This window comes from Kogia breviceps, chromosome 10, assembly GCF_026419965.1.
Source record: "Kogia breviceps isolate mKogBre1 chromosome 10, mKogBre1 haplotype 1, whole genome shotgun sequence".
Taxonomy (NCBI): domain Eukaryota; kingdom Metazoa; phylum Chordata; class Mammalia; order Artiodactyla; family Physeteridae; genus Kogia; species Kogia breviceps.
The window spans coordinates 8,347,005-8,364,599 of record NC_081319.1 but is presented as its reverse complement, the minus strand read 5'-3'; the positions used below and the strand labels follow the sequence as shown (position 1 = coordinate 8,364,599).

The 17,595-nt window shown below is 51.3% G+C and overlaps 2 protein-coding genes across 2 annotated transcripts in view; both read right to left on the bottom strand.

Annotated features, from left to right (window-relative positions):
- Positions 1-6,585, bottom strand: part of SSUH2 (ssu-2 homolog) — a 32,605-nt gene extending 26,020 nt beyond the window's left edge. Inside the window, exon 1 of the mRNA XM_067043570.1 lies at positions 6,518-6,585. The gene's annotated coding sequence lies outside the window, so the exon portion shown is untranslated. The remainder of the gene's footprint in view (positions 1-6,517) is intronic.
- Positions 6,586-9,666: 3,081 nt separating this feature from the next.
- OXTR (oxytocin receptor) overlaps positions 9,667-17,595 on the bottom strand; it is a 75,948-nt gene continuing 68,019 nt past the window's right edge. The window contains exon 4 of the mRNA XM_067043087.1: positions 9,667-9,762. The gene's annotated coding sequence lies outside the window, so the exon portion shown is untranslated. The remainder of the gene's footprint in view (positions 9,763-17,595) is intronic.

Sequence of the window (17,595 nt, the reverse complement as noted above, 5' to 3'; positions counted from 1 at the left end):
GTTTAAGCCACCAGGAAGTTCACCAGATGCTCCTTCAACAGTTCAGGAAGTGCTTACTGTGTGCCCAGCCCTGAGAGGTAAACCAGGTAACTCCTGCCCTTGAGGAACTCCCCGTATTAAGTGGGAGACAAATTCATAACCAGGTACTTAAAATTCAGAGGCCCAGAGACGGCAGCAGAGGAGCAGACAAGATGTTCTGGAATATCGAGGACCAGGTATTACGTGGGATACACACGCTGGCATGGTAGTGGCAGCAAACGCACGGCCCACTAGGCACCGGTAACACCTCAACAGTCGGATGAGGACTGGGTTACTTAAACATCAGACCTCCTTGTGGGGGACCCTTGCCCCTCAGCCAGTCTGGGCTGTTGATCGCTTTGTATCAGAGGAGGCCGCTTCTGACAAGCATTGGCCCCTGCTTCCCTCCCCCTGTGACTACACCTCAGACCCCCGGAGGCCGTTGCTGGCTCTTCTCCCATCAAAATGGCGGCCACGCAACCCGGTGTTTGTCCCTGGCTTCCCAATTAATCTGCTGGGGCTGGTCCCAGGCTCTTGTTTCTCAGTCAGTCAACAGGAATCACCAAGGGGCTTGTCACTATTACACATTCCCAGGCTCTGTCCCCAGAAATCCTGATTAAGTAGGTCTGAGGTGGAAGCCTGGACTCTGTCTCTTTTTCTAAGACCTCTTGATGATTCCAGCTCGGGTGGTCTACACTTGAAAAACCGCTGACTTAAGCAACAGCACAATTCGGCATCTTAACTTCTTTCTTACGAGTATCATTTCAAGACACCATCAGTAGCAGATTAATAAGCTTACCCACCATCTACCTGTCTAAGATATTTTTCCTTTTTATGGGAGGCAGTTTCTTGGCCTCAGGATGAAGACATAATATTGGATTAACTTCTTTAGTGAGATCATTCTCCTCTCAACCCACAGGTTTTCATTTTCCTCCCTCAAGGGCACAAATCTTGGGGCTTCCCTGGTGGTGCAGTGGTTAAGAATCCGCCTGCTAATGCAGGGGACACGGGTTCGAGCCCTGGTCCGGAAGGATCCCACATGCCGCGGAGCAACTAAGCCCGTGCGCCACAACTACTGAGCCTGCACTCTAGAGCCCGTGAGCCACAACTACTGAGCCCACGTGCCACAACTACTGAAGCCCACGCGCCCAGAGCCTGTGAGCCACAACAAGAGAAGCCACGGCAGTGAGAAGCCCGTGCGCTGCAACAAAGACCCAACACGGCCAAAAAAATTAATTAATTACTTTTTTTTAAAAGGCACAGATCTTACAGGGGTAACAGCAAGCACCACAGTGAGAACAGGTGAAGCTTTTTAGAATCACCGTGCGTTTTCAGATGTTCCCTCATTTGGTGGCAGCCCCAAGCTGAGCCATCCTAGGACATTCAAATACAGAAGCCCTATCTAGTTCGGTGTCTCCTCTCCTCTTCCGAGCCCAGAGAGCCACCATAACCATATGGTGAGTTGATGGCATCAAAATTTCACCCAGAAATTCAAATTATTCAGGATTCAGCCATTCTACACGTAGATAAGTAGAAAGGCTCAATTCCAGTCAAAGCAAACTGTTCTCACGGTGGTGGTGGTGGTTAAACAGCACTTCAAATTTTTTTATTGTGCACGTAACATGAAATTTACCATCTGAACCATCCTTAAGTGTACAGTTCAGTGGTATGAAGTACATTCACACTGTACAACCATCACCACCATCCAGAGGTGTGACGTGACCTGCCCACGATCACACAGTAAGGAGCCAGGCCGGAGCCTCCTAACTACTGGTGCTACATTGTCCCCCTGCCACATGCAGCTACATGTGAGCACTGGTTCCAAATCCAGTCTCACTCTTTCCAGATGTGGGTCTTGCCCCACCATCTATAGAGCTCTCACCACTCACTCACTTGTCCGTCCAGTGAATACTCACTGAGCATCTACTAGGAGCCAGGCTCTGCCCCAGGCCCTCTCAACAGCCCATGTAAATAAACCTGGATCCACCCAGAACCCTCAAGGGAGCCAAGACTGCCCAGCAAAGGAATTCTACCCCACAGGGCCTGGCAGCTGTGATAACATTGTTCCTGGCTTATCGGCAGGCTGGGTGGATGGAGACCAGTGGTGCCCATGGCAGGACTCGAGGATGGAGGGGAAGAGAATGGTCTTGACACAAATAAAACTTGCCCGAAGTGGGAGGTTCCTGGAATGCTGCACCCAAGCACCCTCCTCTCCCTGGGAGCCAGGGAAATTGGCACATCCCTTCAGGGTCAAATCATGAGCTCCTAACTGCAGTGACAGAAAAGGGACTGAGATCTTTTGAAGCCTCCCAAATGCCAAGGATGAAGGGAGATGCTTTCATAGGTGTCTTCCCAACTAAACCCTTACAGAAACATGTAAGGTAGATATTGTTCTCTTTACAGGTGAAGAAGCAAGGGCTCAGAGAGGGTGAGTGACTTACCCAAGGTCACACAGCTCATGTATGGCAGAGGCAGGATTTGAACAAGATCTGTTGGCACCAAGGCCCTAATGTAGACTACCAACAATTCCATGCATTACTACCTGTCATTGTTAGAATCTGGGGGAAGAGAGAATGATGTGGTTTTTCACTGACCTGGCTAGAAAATGGCTCCATCCTTGTAAGCCTGGCTACCCAATTAACCAAACAAGTAAACCACAGAGGAAAGTTTTCACGGAAGCAAATGAAACTCTGATGCTGTCAATCCCCTGGCCTTCAGAAGGTCACTCTTCTACCTTCCCTTTTCTCACTGAGAGATGATGATCTGAACCTCTGGCTCCTTGACAACAGAAGAGCCATACTTCAACAAGTGTCCCTCCCTGGTCTTTCTGGAAGTTCCCGAGGATCACCCACGCTGCACTAATCCACGCTGTGTGCGCTGCCACTTGGCGCCTTGGCCGCATGCCCTTGGGTTCTCCTTTCCACCTCCTCCGGGTCTCTGCTCCCCGTCCCTTACCATCTTGACTTAAGTGAGGCCCCTCCTTCAAGTCTCTAGAACCGGGCTGTCTCACTTTACAAAATTCAGCTGCAGAAACTATGGAACACAAAGGAAAACTTAACCCGGAAGTCGGACGCACCACAGCTGCTGGGTTCCATCAACCTTGACTCTCCAGGGAACCCCAAACTCGCCAACTCTTGTAACAGACCCTGGCGTGCCACTGTCTTACAAGGGCCTGGCCATGTCCCCCAGTGGATGGGGGTGGGGTGGGCGCTGTGCCGCACCCCCAAGTCCCTCAGGACTTACTCCCCAGCCCGGGGGCATCCCCGCTCAAGGCCTAGAGGGGGCCCTTCTGGAATGGCCCTGGGGCAGAAGGGAGCTGCCCGGCCCCAGGGCATGCCCCACCCTCCAGAGGGGCCCACGTCCAAGGACCGGCTTGCCCGAATTCGGGGCAACTGTGAAGGGCCCCCCGACCGCGGCCCCTGAGGAAATCAGCTGAGGCCTTCGCTGTGACTGCCCTGCGGCTCCGATCTCCCTCCCCGCGGGCCTGCCGCCTCCGCGCCCTCCCAGGAGGACCGGAACCCCAGAGCGCCGCCCTCCATCCACACACCACCGCCCCAGGACCCCCTCCCCAACCCGCCTCTAAATCTGGGGGCCTGGACTCACCTTGTGTCCGTCACCACTCACTCCCGGGTGACCTCACGTCGCCCCCTGACCACCAACGACTTCCAACTCTGCACCCTCCTCTGAGCTCCAGGCCCCTCTCCAGCTGGGACAGGTCCGCTCGATGTAACAGACTCTCCAGCTGAACTCCTGACCTCTGTCCCCCGCCCCCCCGCCTGCGACTCCCCGCGGGCCCCCACGCAGCGCGTCACATCTACCGTCTGCGTCACGTCAGTGTGGCCACTCGCTCCCACCGTGCGCACTGAGCCCCGCCCCCTCTTCCCGGGGTCACCGCAGGAGCTTCCTCCTGGCCTTCCTGCTGCTGGCCTCCCTGCGCCTCTCCGAGCCTCTGCTAGACACAGCCCTCAGACTGATCCTTCTCTAACTGCAAGTCACGTGATGGCCCTCCTCTGTTCAGCGCGCCCCTGGCCTCCATCTCACAGGTCCTGAAAGCCGAGTCCTTGCCGTGGCCTGCAAGGGGCACCCTGCACCCCTCCATCATCCCTGCCCTGGTCCCCACTATTCAGTCTCCTCGTTGCTCCAAAGCCACACTAAGCACAGTCCCACCTCAGGGCCTTTGCACTGGCTGTGTGCCCTCTGGTTGGAATTCCAGATCCCACAACTTGCTCCCTCACCTCTTTTAGGCCTTGCCTCAAATGTCACTTTCCCAATGAGGCCATCCCTGACCTGCTACTGAAAACTGGACACCCCTTGGGGCTTCCCTGGTGGCACAGCAGTTAAGAATCCACCTGCCAAGGCGGGGGACATGGTTTCGAGCCCTGGTCTGGGAAGATCCCACGTGCCGCAGAGCAACTGAGCCTGTGCGCCACAACTACTGAGCCTGCGAGCCACAACTACTGAAGCCCGCAAGCCTAGAGCCCGTGCTCCGCAACAAGAGAAGCCACCGCAATGAAGAGTAGCCCCCGCTCACCACAACTTGAGAAACCCCATGTGCAGCAATGAAGGCCCAATGCAGCCATAAGTAAATAAATAAATAAATAAATTTTTTTTTAAAAGAACTGGACACCCTGACACCACCCTCACCAACTCTGCAGCTCTCCAGTCCTACTTCCTGCTTTTGTGTTTCTTCACAGCACCTATTACTATCCAACACTTTAACTATCTTACTGTTTTAACATCTGCCTCACCACCCTATAATCAGGATATAGGATCCATGAGGACGGATGTTTGTCTGTTTTGCTCCCTGCTGCATGTTTAGCACCTGAACAGAGCCTGGCCAATACCAGGTGCTCCACGAATGAATGAATGAATGAATAAAGGAATGAATGAATGAATGAATGAACACACAGTCAATATTATTACGCAGTGACTTCATCTTCCCATTGTTCTGGACTCTGAGAAGATTTCTCAGATGAGTTTGTTTCATCTATGGAGCAAGAAAAGGAAAGGAAAGGAAAGGAAAGGAAAGACTACTAGTAATTTTTAAATATCAGTCTGTATGACTTTCTAGACTCTGACACTTTGAAACTCAGAGGACCCTGGTCTCACAATGCCCCTGTTACAAGGACAGCAGGAGGACATTCACCGTGACACTGAGGCTTAAATGCTCAACTAAGGATGTCTCCCCAGCAGCTGGGAATAAGGAAAGCTCTGTCCCCACGGGGTCGGAGCACAGATGGGTGACAGCTCGAGATTCATCCCATGGCTATAACACCAAAGGACATTTCTCACGGAGCTCTTTAGCAGGTCCAAGCAGATACGCCACCTGGCTGCTTCATACTCCACCAGCCAGAACCAGCTTCTGTGGCCTGGTTGCAATATGCTCTCTGGGCTAGAACGTGGGGGAGGTTTTCACCCCCTGGCTCCTGGCAGGCGAGGAGGACAGAGTGGTGTGTTCCCAGCAGAAGTCCCAGAATCGAATCTCATAGCACAAGCCTGCGGCAGCCAGCAGTTCCCTCCCTTCCTCCTTCCTTCCCGCCTATCCAATCCATCTGTCTCCACGACCAATTTGGAATTTTTAAAGGCCAATCTACTTGGTCCACTTACATTTTCAAACACAAATTCAATTTGCCCTGTGAGGCGCCGCCAGCTTCCCAGGCCTCAGGACAGCTCCTCCCCCAGCCCGTGTGACCACAGAAGGGGCTTCCACCATCAAGGCTCCAGGTCCCACCTGCACCTCCCTGCACGGCCCCAGCCAGGGCTGGGTAACAGCTGGGGGGGGGGGTGGTCGTCCTTGTTGGGGGTGAACACGTGTTGGCATCTCAGAAATCCTCTGGCCCTACCTCCCCACCATACACATGGGAAAACTGAGACCAAGAGAAGGGAAGGGACTTGCCCAGGGTCACGTGGCAGGGAGAAGCAAGCCAGCGACCAGGATTTCTTCCATGACAGATACGCCGCGCAATTCGCCCTGCGGTCCCCAGACATGCAGTGGTTTCTGCGGGCCACGCGCGGAGCTGGGAGCTGGTGCGGCACAGGAATCGGGTAGGTACCTTTCACTCATCAGTAACAAGCTCCGACCCTTGCAGAGACCTTGGCAGGTGCTGGAGCCGTTAAGTAACAGCAGACACATCCAGGTGCTGCCCGCAAAGCCGGAAGTGGCAGAAATGATTTCTCCTCCACCCCCTGATGTCGGGCTCCCATCTTACGTCAGATGGAGACACGGTCCTGAGGAAGGACAGACGTGCGGCCACGACTCTAATCTAATTGCCTTCCTCCCCAGGCCAGCCCCTCCCTCCTCGGCCTCTTCTGGCCCCACTGCTCCACCATCCCCCCCACCCCACGCCCACCCCCCGGCCACACACAATGGAAACCTCTAGCTTTCCTCATCTCCTGCCTCTCTTCGCCCCCGACGCCTCCTGCCCATCTCTCTTGCCCCATCTCAGCCGCGCCTTCCTCACCCTGGCCGCCACTCCCTGGGGCCTGGGCCCCCGCTCACCTGCTCTGCAGCGCCAGCCCGGGAGCCCGTCTGAACCATGCGCATGCGCTCCGCGATGACCCCCCCCCCCTCCCCCAAGGGTAGAGGTAACCGGTCCACCGCCAGATCCTAGAAGGGAAACCGAGTGATCAGACGACCCTGAGTAGTTTAGGGTCTGGAGAACGCGACACAAGGCTCTTCCCTTTTCCTGCTGAGTCACCCATCCAGCCCACCTCAGCCCCTTCTCCCTGGTTCCCCCCACCCCCCGCCCTGCACCACTACCTCCCTGACACCCCGCGGTCTCAGGTGCCCTGGGAAGGGCTCAGCAACCTTCTGGATCTGGAATGTGAATGGCTTCACCGGCTCTAGATTCCTCCAAATAAAACCACCACAAGACCAGCAAACCTCTGCGTCACGAATAGCGGCCGCGTTCCATAGCATAAGCTCCACGCTTGCAACATCTACCAAGACTCTTGTCTTTTTCTCCTACTGATGGGAGTCCCTCTCCCCGGAAGGAAGGACGGGAGAAAGGGGGGAAAGAGGGGGAAGGATTGGAAGTTCCTTTCTGCCACACTTCAGTCTGAATAAGTTTCCTGCTTCAAATCTTCTATGGCTCCATATCACCCACAGAAGAGAGTCCAAATTTTCAATCTGGCTCCCAAGAGCTTTGCCAGCTTTATCCCTCACACCTTGCCCTGACCCACTCACGCACTGAGTTCTCGGGCACGCTACACTCCTACATGCCCCCAACAGCCAAGCTCAGTCACAACACCAAGACTTTGTGCATGCAGATCCTTCCATTCCTAACGTTCTCCTCCTCCACTCCCTGCCTGTCAAACTCCTGCTCATCCTCCAAGGACCATCTCAGATGCCCCCTCCTCCAGGAAGTCACCCTGATTTCCCTGGGCAGAACCAACTGTTCTACCCTCTGTGTCTCCACAGGGCCATTATTTATGGATATGAGCATGTGACTGCCTCCCTGACACCCCAGGACATCTCCCTGAGGTGTATGTGGGGGGAGCCAAACTGGGTATCACTTCCAGAATGGCCATCCTGAGGCTCGTCCATGGCACCTTGCTTCCAAACATCAAACCTGACTTAGAGAAAGAATCCACAAAGAAAACTCAGGACAACAGCCACAGGAACGGACAAGGCTGAACACATTTGTGGGTCTAAATTGAGAACCACAAATGGAGATTTAGGGCCATACAAATTCAAAACCTGGACCCCTGGAGGGGTTCACCCTTAATCACAGACCCCAGAGCAGGAAGGGGGGACTTCAGATATCATCTGCTCCAAACTTCTCACTTATTTGCCCCTTTTATTAACCTTCTCTATCTATCTATCTATCTATCTACCTATCTATCTATCAATCTATAAAGGAAATACCCTGATGCTGTGGAAAAAAAATCAAACCTACGAAAGATTAAAAGTTAAAAATTAATAGACCCGCCCCACACATGAAAAAATGCTCAACACTACTAATCATCAGGGAAAAGCAAACCAAAAACACAAAGAGATATCACTTCACACCTGTCAGAATGGCCATTATTAAAAAGACAATAAATAACAAGCATTGGTGAGGATGTGGAGAAAAAGAAACCCTTGTGCACTGTTGGTGGGAATGGAAATAGGTGCAGCCGCTGTGGAAAACGGTATGGAGATTGCTCAAAATATTAAAAATAGAACTACCATATGATCCAGCAATTCCATTCCTGGGCATTTATCCAAAGAAAAAGAAAATATTAATTAGAAAAGATATATGCACTCTACGTTCATGTCAGCATTACATACAATAGCTAAGACATGGAAGCAACCTAAGTGTCCACTGATAGATGAAGGGATAGAGAAGACGTGGTAAACATATACAATGGAATATTACTCAGCCATAAAAGAGAATATAATCTTGCCATTTGCGGCAACATGGACGGACCTAGAGGGTGTTACGCTAAGTGAAATAAGTCAGACAGAGAAAGACAAATACTGTATTCTTTCACTTACATGTAGAATCTAAAAAACAAAAGAAATGAGCAAACATAACAAAACAGAAACGGTTACAGATACACAGAACAAACAGGTGGTTGCCCGAGGACAGGTTGTTGAAATAGGTGAGGAAGAGTAAGAGGTACAAACTTCCGGCGGCTGCAGGATAAGTGAGTCAAGTGAGTGAGTCACGGTGTGAAATGTACATGAGGGGAACATCGTCAATTACTAAGTAATGTCTTTGTAATATCCTAACTAGACTTATGGTGGTGATCATTTTGAAATGTGTAAGAAAAAAACCACTATGGTGTGTAACAGGAACTGACACAGTGTTGTAAGTCAATTATACCTGAAAAACCAACAAGCAAACTCATAGAGAAAGAGGTCAGATTTGTGGTTACCCCAGGCAGGGGAACGGGGGAGGGGGAACTGGATGAAGGTGATCAAAAGACACGAGCTCCCAGTGACAAGATAAGTACTAGGGGGCTTCCCTGGTGGCGCAGTGGTTGAGAGTCCGCCTGCCGATGCAGGGGACGCGGGTTCGTGCCCCGGTCCGAGAAGATCCCACGTGCCGCGGAGCGGCTGGGCCCGTGAGCCATGGCCGCTGAGCCTGTGCTCCGCAACCGGAGGGGCCCGCGTACCGCAAGAAAAAAAAAAAAAGATAAGTACTAGGGATGTAATGTACAACATGATAAATACAATATGTTAAACTATGAAAGCTGTTAAGAGAGTGTTAAGAATCCCATGAGTTCTCATCAAAAACAATTTTTTTTCTTTTATTCTGTATTTGTATGAGATGATGTATGTTCACTATGCTTATTATAATAATCAATCATTTCATGGTGTACGTAAGTCAAATCATTATTCTGTACACTGACATACACTGCTGTATGTCAATTACAGCTCAACAGAACTGGAAGAAAAACAAAGAAAAAATGAATGGTCCCCACCTCCAATGTCCATATATAATTTATATATAGATCTGCATATAAATGTATGTGACCTGAGAGCTTTTATTATATTTTTACTAAATGAGATACTATAAATATTGCTCAGCACCCTTTATTGAAAACAAAATATATCATGGATCTCCTTCTGGGTCAGCACACATAGTTTTACCCTGTTCATTTTTTTACTGTTGTAGCAAATTTTACATCTATGTACACTTACCAGGCTTAAGTCCAGGCACCGGGCTTGATACCAATAACAGAGGAATGACTGAAATAGTGTCCACGAGTCTTTTGCTTTGTTCATCATTTTTAGTTGGGCAGGTTTTTTTCTTGCTGTAAATTTTATTGAAATAGAACACACACCATCATAATGCACAAATTGAAAACACACAGCTCAGTGAATTTTCACAAAGTAAAGGCACCCATGTGACCAACCGTCCGTTCAAGGACAGAATGTGACCAGATCCCAAAGCCCTCCCGTGCCTCTTTTTGGTAACCACTCCCCTGACTTGTAACACCAAAGGTCAGTTGGCCTGTTACTGAACTTTATACACCTGAATTGATACGACAGGGACTTAGCATTACTCATCTCAGGCTGCCGTCACACTAGCCTGGTGGCTTACACAACAGACATTTATTTCCCACAGTTCTGGAGGCTGGCAGTCTGAGATGCAGGTGCCAGCACGGTGGGCTCTGGTGAGGACTCTCTCCCCTGGTGTGCTTTTTAAAAAATTATTTATTTATTTGGCTGCATCCGGTCTTCTAGCTGTGTTGCGTGGGCTTTAGAGCACCCAAGCTTAGCTACCCTGCAGCATGTGGGATCTTAGTTCCCCGACCAGGGATTGAACTCATGTCCCCTGCATTGGAAGGCAGATTCTCAACCACTGGACCACCAGGGAAGTCCGTGTCTGGCTTCTTTTACACAACAGTATACTTGTAAGAATTATCCCTGGCATCTCAGCCCCATCCATTTTTAACATTTCATTGCATCCCGTTGTAGGAATGTACTGTGATGTATTCAACCATTCTCCTCTTGATGGGCTCCCAAACTGTTGCCTATTTTTTGCAATTACGAAAAGCATTGTGATTTTTTTAAAAATCCTTATACATATGCCTGCATTGGCGTGTTTCCACGTGGTAGATGATTAGAAACAGAACTGTTGTTAACTACCTCATTTCACACACAGATGCCGGGGCTCAGGGGGAAAAACGTGAACACCTCAGTGTTTCAGTGGGTGACCCCCCCCAAGTTCACTGTGGGTGACCTCTCCAAGGTCACACTGAGTGAGTAGTCTGTCCAAGGTCACGGTGAGTGGTCTCCCCAAAGTTACGGTGAGGGAACGGCAGAGGCAGGGCTCGCAGCACACTTCCCTAACCTCCCACGCCTGCTCCACGAGGCCACACAGTCTCTGTGGACTTCATTTCATTGAAAATATTCACTTGGAATTAGTTATGCGCACAAACTTCTTGGAATTCCAAACATGCCTCAGGCTGGTTTCCTGACTGACACTAGGGCTGACAGCGCAGAGACAAAACACTGCTGTTCCTTTATTAAAAGCAAAGCAGGCAGCCCAACGGTACAACCTCTTAACCATTTTGCATTTGTCCGACTTAATGCTTGACAGGATCTAAAGCAAAAGACTTGGATCTCTGGTTAATGGTAGGGGTTGAGGAGACAGACAGACATAGACAGAGATTCTGAAAGTTCACTGTGTTCCTTTTCCAGGTCCGGACGTTGGGGGATTTTTCAGATTTCTCCACCTTTTTTCCTTCCCCTTGCACCACTGTGGAGCAGGGGAAATTGAATTTCCAAAGGATGTTTTTCTAACTAAACATAAACCTCTGCCACTAAAAAAACAGGGTTGTTGGTTTTTCTTTCTTATTTTAATAATAATATATGTCCCATTTCAGCAATGGTCAAGGGAATAAAACTTTAAGAGAGAGACAGAGAAAGACTGGATTAGTGCAAATCTCAAACCAAGCACACAACTCAAAAGGCTTCGTATTCTGACTCAGGACTGAGAAGCTCACATCTCTGGCAACACACACCCTCACCCTTTCTCATCTCCTACAGCTCATTTCCCATCAACAAGTCTAATGGCAAAGGGAACAAAAGGTCCGGCCCAGGACAAACGTTAGTATTTATTCCAACACCACCTGGGAAACCTCTTGGAACTCACTACCGCCATCCCTGTCCTGAGTGCCAGGGTCCCTCTCCTCTTCAGGCAGCAGGGCTCTGCTTCTCAAGAGAGAAGCCATCTTCCCTCCATTCACTGGGAAGACACCATTCCAAAGCTTCCGAGGAAAACGAACTGGCTCCGGGAGCTGTGGAATGGTGCATGCAGACCAAGGTGGTAAGGAGTCTCCTCTGGAAGATACGGGGAATCAGTGGACGCAAAAAGCTGGCCCCAAGGTGATCTTGGCATCCTCTGCCTCCTCGCAAGAGCAAAAGCAAGTAGATGAACCAAAGTTTGGATCTGAACTTTAAATATGACCCCAGCAGGTTCTGTCCTCCTGCTCTGGGCTTCAGTTTCTCGGCCTGTGAGGTGAGGCTTGGCTAGTCCAGGGAAAGGGGGCCTCTAGAAACTGCCCCCTCTCTCCCTAAAAATGTATTATACAGACCAGAGGTAGGAAAGAAATAAAAAAGACTGATCAAGCTGAAGTTTGATGCAGAGTGTCTTTGGGACCATTCTGGCACAAAGCCTGCTTGTTGATGGATCATTTCAACTCCCAGGCTCTCAGCTCCCCTGGACCAGCAACAGGCAGCCACTGCCCGGGACTGAGGGATGGAGAAACAGCTTCTCCACACAGTGACCACGCCCCCACCATGTCCCTGCCTGTGAGGAACTAAAGTGATAGAGAGGAGTGGGGGCCAGGCACCTCACATGCATCAGCTCACTGAGTCCTCACTACACCCCAGTGAGGTGGGAACTACCATTATCCCCATTTTAGAGATAAGGAAACTGAGGCACAGGGAGAGAACTGACTTGATCAACTCCTGCAGGTGGGAAGTGGCAGAGTATGACTCGAATATGGGTTTCTCTGACTCTCACAACCTTCTCATTCATACGATTTACCATCTTTTTTATTTTTTAATAAATTTATTTATTATTTTTGGCTGCATTGGGTCTTCATTGCTGCGCGGGTTTTCTCTAGATGCAGGGAGCGGGGGCTACTCTTCATTGTGTTGCGCGGGCTTCTCGTTGCAGCGGCTTCTCTTGTTGAGGAGCACGGGCTCTAGGCACGCGGGCTCAGTAGTTGTGGCTCTTGGGCTCTAGAGCACAGGCCCAGTAGTTGTGGCGCACGGGCTTAGCTGCTCCACGGCATGTGGGATCTCCCCGGACCAGGGCTCGAACCCACGTCCCCTGCATTGGCAGGCAGATTCTTAACCACTGCACCACCAGGGAAGTGCCACCATCCTGTTTTACAATTGCTTCCCTCATTATCAAGATTCTTTGGTACCGGCTAATGTATCTCCACATCTCTAACACTGCACTCAATAAGTATGTATTGAATGGGTGCTTGCATAGATGGGTGGATGAGCGGGTGGGTGAGTGGGGTACATGGGTGGACAGATGGATGGATGGATGGATAGGTGGGTAGATGCATGGATGGGTGGATGGACAGGTGGATGGGTGGGTCGCTGGGTGGGTGATGGGTGGATGGGTGGATCGATGATGGATGGATGGGTGGGTGGACAGATGAATACTTCACCCTGGTGCAGTAAGAAATCATTGAAGGTTTGAGGGCAGGGGAGTGATGTGAAGTCACATGTGACATAACGAAACACAAGATTCAGTTTCTACCCTCAAGCAGCCTTTAATCGAGTTGGGAAGGCATGGCATGGACACTTGAAATGTCTCTTAACACTGAGAGGCCACTTTCACTGAGGTGCTCTATACTTACAGACAGTAGATGTGACAGGAGATCAGATGGGAGGGACCCCATGCTGCTCTGGGTAGGGATGAAATCAGAGAAGGCTGCCTGGAGGAGGAGGGGCTGAAGCTGAGCACTGAAGGATGAGAAGAATTAGATGGATGGGGAGGAGGAGGGAACAAGGGAAGACTCCAAAGACCACGCTGCTACATCTGCTACAGATGTCTGTATGCTGGCAGACCATCCAGCTACATCCTACCAGGAGGTGGGTCCAGAAGGGAGGGAGGGAGGGAAAGGGAAAGAGGGAGGGGAGAAAAGAAAGAGAGGGAAAGAGAGAGGGAGAGAGAAAAGGTTATGAGGAAGGAAAAAAGAGAAGAGGGAGGGAGAAAGAAAGGCAAGACTTCTCTAGGGTAACCCAGAGGATTCAGCTCTGCAGGCTTCTGACCCCAGGCCACCCTGCCCCACAACCCGAGCTCACTGGAGATTCAGGCATGGTGACTTGCTCACCCTCGGGTGTGCAGGGGTTCTGGGCTGACATCAACATGCTGCTGGCACTAGCTAAATCTCTTTCCATCCACCCTGCTTTCACGGCCCTCCGTGGCCAGGAGCACAAGCATTAGTTTCTCTGTAAAAACTCCCAGGCACGGAGGAGCCACTAATGCGAGGTCTGGGTCAGGGGAAGACCAGGACAAAGGCCAGCTCCCTGGCTCCTCCCCATCCTCGTCCCCTGAAGTGTGGACAGGCAGTGAGGGAGGAAAGAGGGACACCCGCCATGCAGCCGGCTGCCTGGGGCCAAACAGTTTCCTAGCTGATTAACCCTGGGCAAGTGACTTAATCTCTCTGAGCCTTGGTTTCCACATCTGAAAAATGGGGCTATTCCTCATAGAAGTATGACGGGATACCTCTATGATATTACAAGATAAGACATGCCGCATGTAAAGCAGTCGGCACAGTGCCTGAGACCCAGAAGAATCTAAGTGGAAGGCATTGCTATTTGCAGCAGTATTGCTTTTATTCATATTAGATTAGGGGATGAAACTAAAGCCTATTGCTTCTTGCCTGATGCCTTCAGAAACCCTCTGAGTGAGAATCCTGGTCTCCTAGTTCCAGCTGAGAGAAGGTGGGGGTGGGCCACTCTGGGACTTTCTGGGACACCTGGCCTCCCTGCCAGGGAAACTGGTCCCCAAGGGGCCCAGTGGTTTGCTTCCCACTGACGCCTACAGGAGACCAGCCAGCCTGCGCTGGCGACTGGCTCAGGCTGCCAGACCGGGTGGGGCTGGCTCGAGGACTGTGTGATGCATTCTTGGGCCCCCCAAGGTAAAAATAGTTTTGCTTTGTTAGGCTGGGTGGTTACACACTCTTTGCCTGATGGCCTGGCAGCCTGCCCGCTGGAAAGGCAAATGCCAGACTATTTCAGGCTGTAAAAACAAGCCCCCAGAGAACGGTAATAACAGCCCACTAGCTCATTCTTTCAGGTCAGAAAAAAAAAGGAAAAGAAAGCTCTATGGCTGCATGATTCCTCCTTCTGTTACCCACAATCACAGCAGCCAAAACCACTACAGACAATGCATATGAGCTTCAAAGCCATGTTCCCCAAACAAAATGAAACACAAAAAGGTAGCAGCAGGAATCATCATCTTCATCATCTTCCAGCAGTTTCTACACACAAAGCACGACAATAGGAAAGTTGCTTTCATTCCATCATCCTTTCACGGCAGCCCTAGGGGGTACCTATTACAAGCCCCATTTTCTAGAAAAGGAAAAGGAGGCTCAGAGAGGTGAAGCAACTTGTGGAAGGTCACACAGAGAATAATCAGCGAGGCTGGATTCAGCTCTGCCTGACTCAGAAATCTATGCTCCTTCCTTCAGCCTGACTTTCATTGGTTTTCTTTGTTTTAAGTAAGAAACTCCACTGCAACATTTTCAAAGGCTTTCTGGTGCCTTCGAGATAAATTCCAGACTCCTCAGTGTGGCCTTCAAGGCCCCATGAAGTCTGGCCCCTCCTACTTTGCAGCATTTGTGTTCCCCCCAAATGCATATGTTGAAATCTGAAGCCCCAATGTGATAGCGATAGGAGGTGGTGGAGCCTTCGGAAAATGATTAGGTCATGAAGGTGGAGCCCCCCTGATGGGATCAGCGTCCCATTAGGAGACACCGCACAGTATCCTATTCCTAGAGAGTACACTGCTAGGAAGAGGGCCTCACCAGACACCAGATCGGCCGGTACCTTGATCTTGGACTTCCCAGCTTCCAGAACTGTGAGAAATAAATGTTAGTTGTTTAAGCCACCCAGTCTGTGGTATTCTGTCATAGCAGGCTGAGCTAAGACACCATCCTTCGCTGCCCAGCTCCAGCCCCACCTCCTCCAGGCAGCCTTCTCTGATTTCTCCCAGCCCAGAGCAGGGTGAGCCTCGTTCCTGTCTGACCGCCTATCATAGCTGGTGTGTGTGTACTGGGCACCTCTACAGAGGTGGTCTTTGGGGGCTAGAGATGTCCAAGTCCTGTATTCCCAGGTGGACTGGGAGCTGTTGGAAGGCAGAGGTTGCATCTGTGCTTCTGTTCCCATCACTACCCTGTCCCCCAAACTTCAATGGCATAGGGTTTTATAGTCACCCCTCCGTCCATGCACCATCCAGCCATACAGTTATCCATTCACTCAACAAATATCCATTGTGTGCAGTGTGAGGGAAATGGAAAGCAACTGGACACCTGCAGTCAGAGGGGAGAGTGGGGGGAAGGAGGTAAGGGAAATGCAGCCTATCAAGGCCCCGGAAGGGGAAGCACAGGGGTCCTGGGGAGCCTTTCCAGGGATGGGTTACCTGAGTGGACTTTACAGGAAGAATGGAGATTAACTCGGTGAGGCGAGGAGACCCTTCTCGGGCAGGCCTTACGACAGTCCCTGCAGGGTATGACCTGAAGTCCTCACCCCTTTCAGCCACTGTATCAGCCACGTCCCAACGGGGAAGACAGGCTCACTCGAGTAAGATCATAGGAGAAGTGCGTGTCCTCACGGGGACAATTAACCACAAAGGGGCAGATGGGGGAACCACGTGGTCAGTGTGGTCACCTGGCTAGCTGTCGCGGAGCAGTTACCACCCGCTAGGCCTGAAAGGGTGAAGACAAGGAGAGTCTAGAGAAATCCAGGAGCAGAGAGGTGGAGAGAGGCCCCAGGAGAGGAACGGTGACTTATGCCCAGAAGATCCACACCAACCTCACTCTCCTTTCACCTCCTGATCTCCCACTGGTACCTCACATCGGCCAAGCCGGCTAGAGCAAGGGGAGCGGCCAGCCTCCCACGGCAGACAGCAGGGTGGAGCGGGCAGAGGCGGCTGTCCAGCCCAGCCGGCCGAGCAGCCCTGACGGCTGCCCCCGGAACCCGCTTGGCCTCCACACCTCCATCCCTTCGCTCACTGTTCGCTCTGTCTGGAACGCCCCGGCCCAGCTTCCAAGCCCATCACATCCTCGGCCTTCGCCAAGCCACACTCACAGGCTGTATCCTCTGAAAGTCTTTTCCTTTCCTACTCAGAAAGCATCCATCTTTTAGCGCCTGTATTATTCTCTCAGGGGTCTTTTTCCCTCCACCCTCTGCAGGGGCAGTGGCTGCGGCTCATTTGTCTTTAAAACGCTGAATCTTTGCCTCCTCTAAGTCATGAGCCTGGAATCCCTCAAGAACTGCGAAAGGCCTGAGATTTGCCCTACTTGCCAGCTCACAAGCTAGCCTGCCAGTTTCACGGATGCTGGCAAAAGACAGGAGACTCGGGCCTCCCTGGTGGCGCAGTGGTTGAGAGTCTGCCTGCCGATGCAGGGGACACGGGTTCGTGCCCCGGTCCGGGAAGATCCCACGTGCCGCGGAGCGGCTGGGCCCGTGAGCCACGGCCGCTGAGCCTGCGCGTCCGGAGCCTGTGCTCTGCAACGGGAGAGGTCACAGCAGTGAGAGGCCCGCGTACCGCAAAAAAACCCAAACAAACAAACAAACAAAAGACAGGAGACTCCTGGATCAGAGACAAAGAAGTGTATCACTCACAGCAGTAGCGGTAGGTGGACGATAAGCGTTTTGGCCCCAGTTTCCTGAGCCCCAATTCCCACAGGACCACATAAAAAGAACCATGTAACTCCTGTGCACGTGGTGGGTTACATGACAGGGGAAGAACGCTGAGCTAAAGGAATCCAAATATTTTATAGTGGGCAGTAAGCTCTCTGTTCCAGAGGAAGACTCTCCCTCTTCTTGCAAGGATGTCTGCTATACCCGCATCCTGGTAAAAGTAGTCCAGAATAAAGAACAGACAGGGA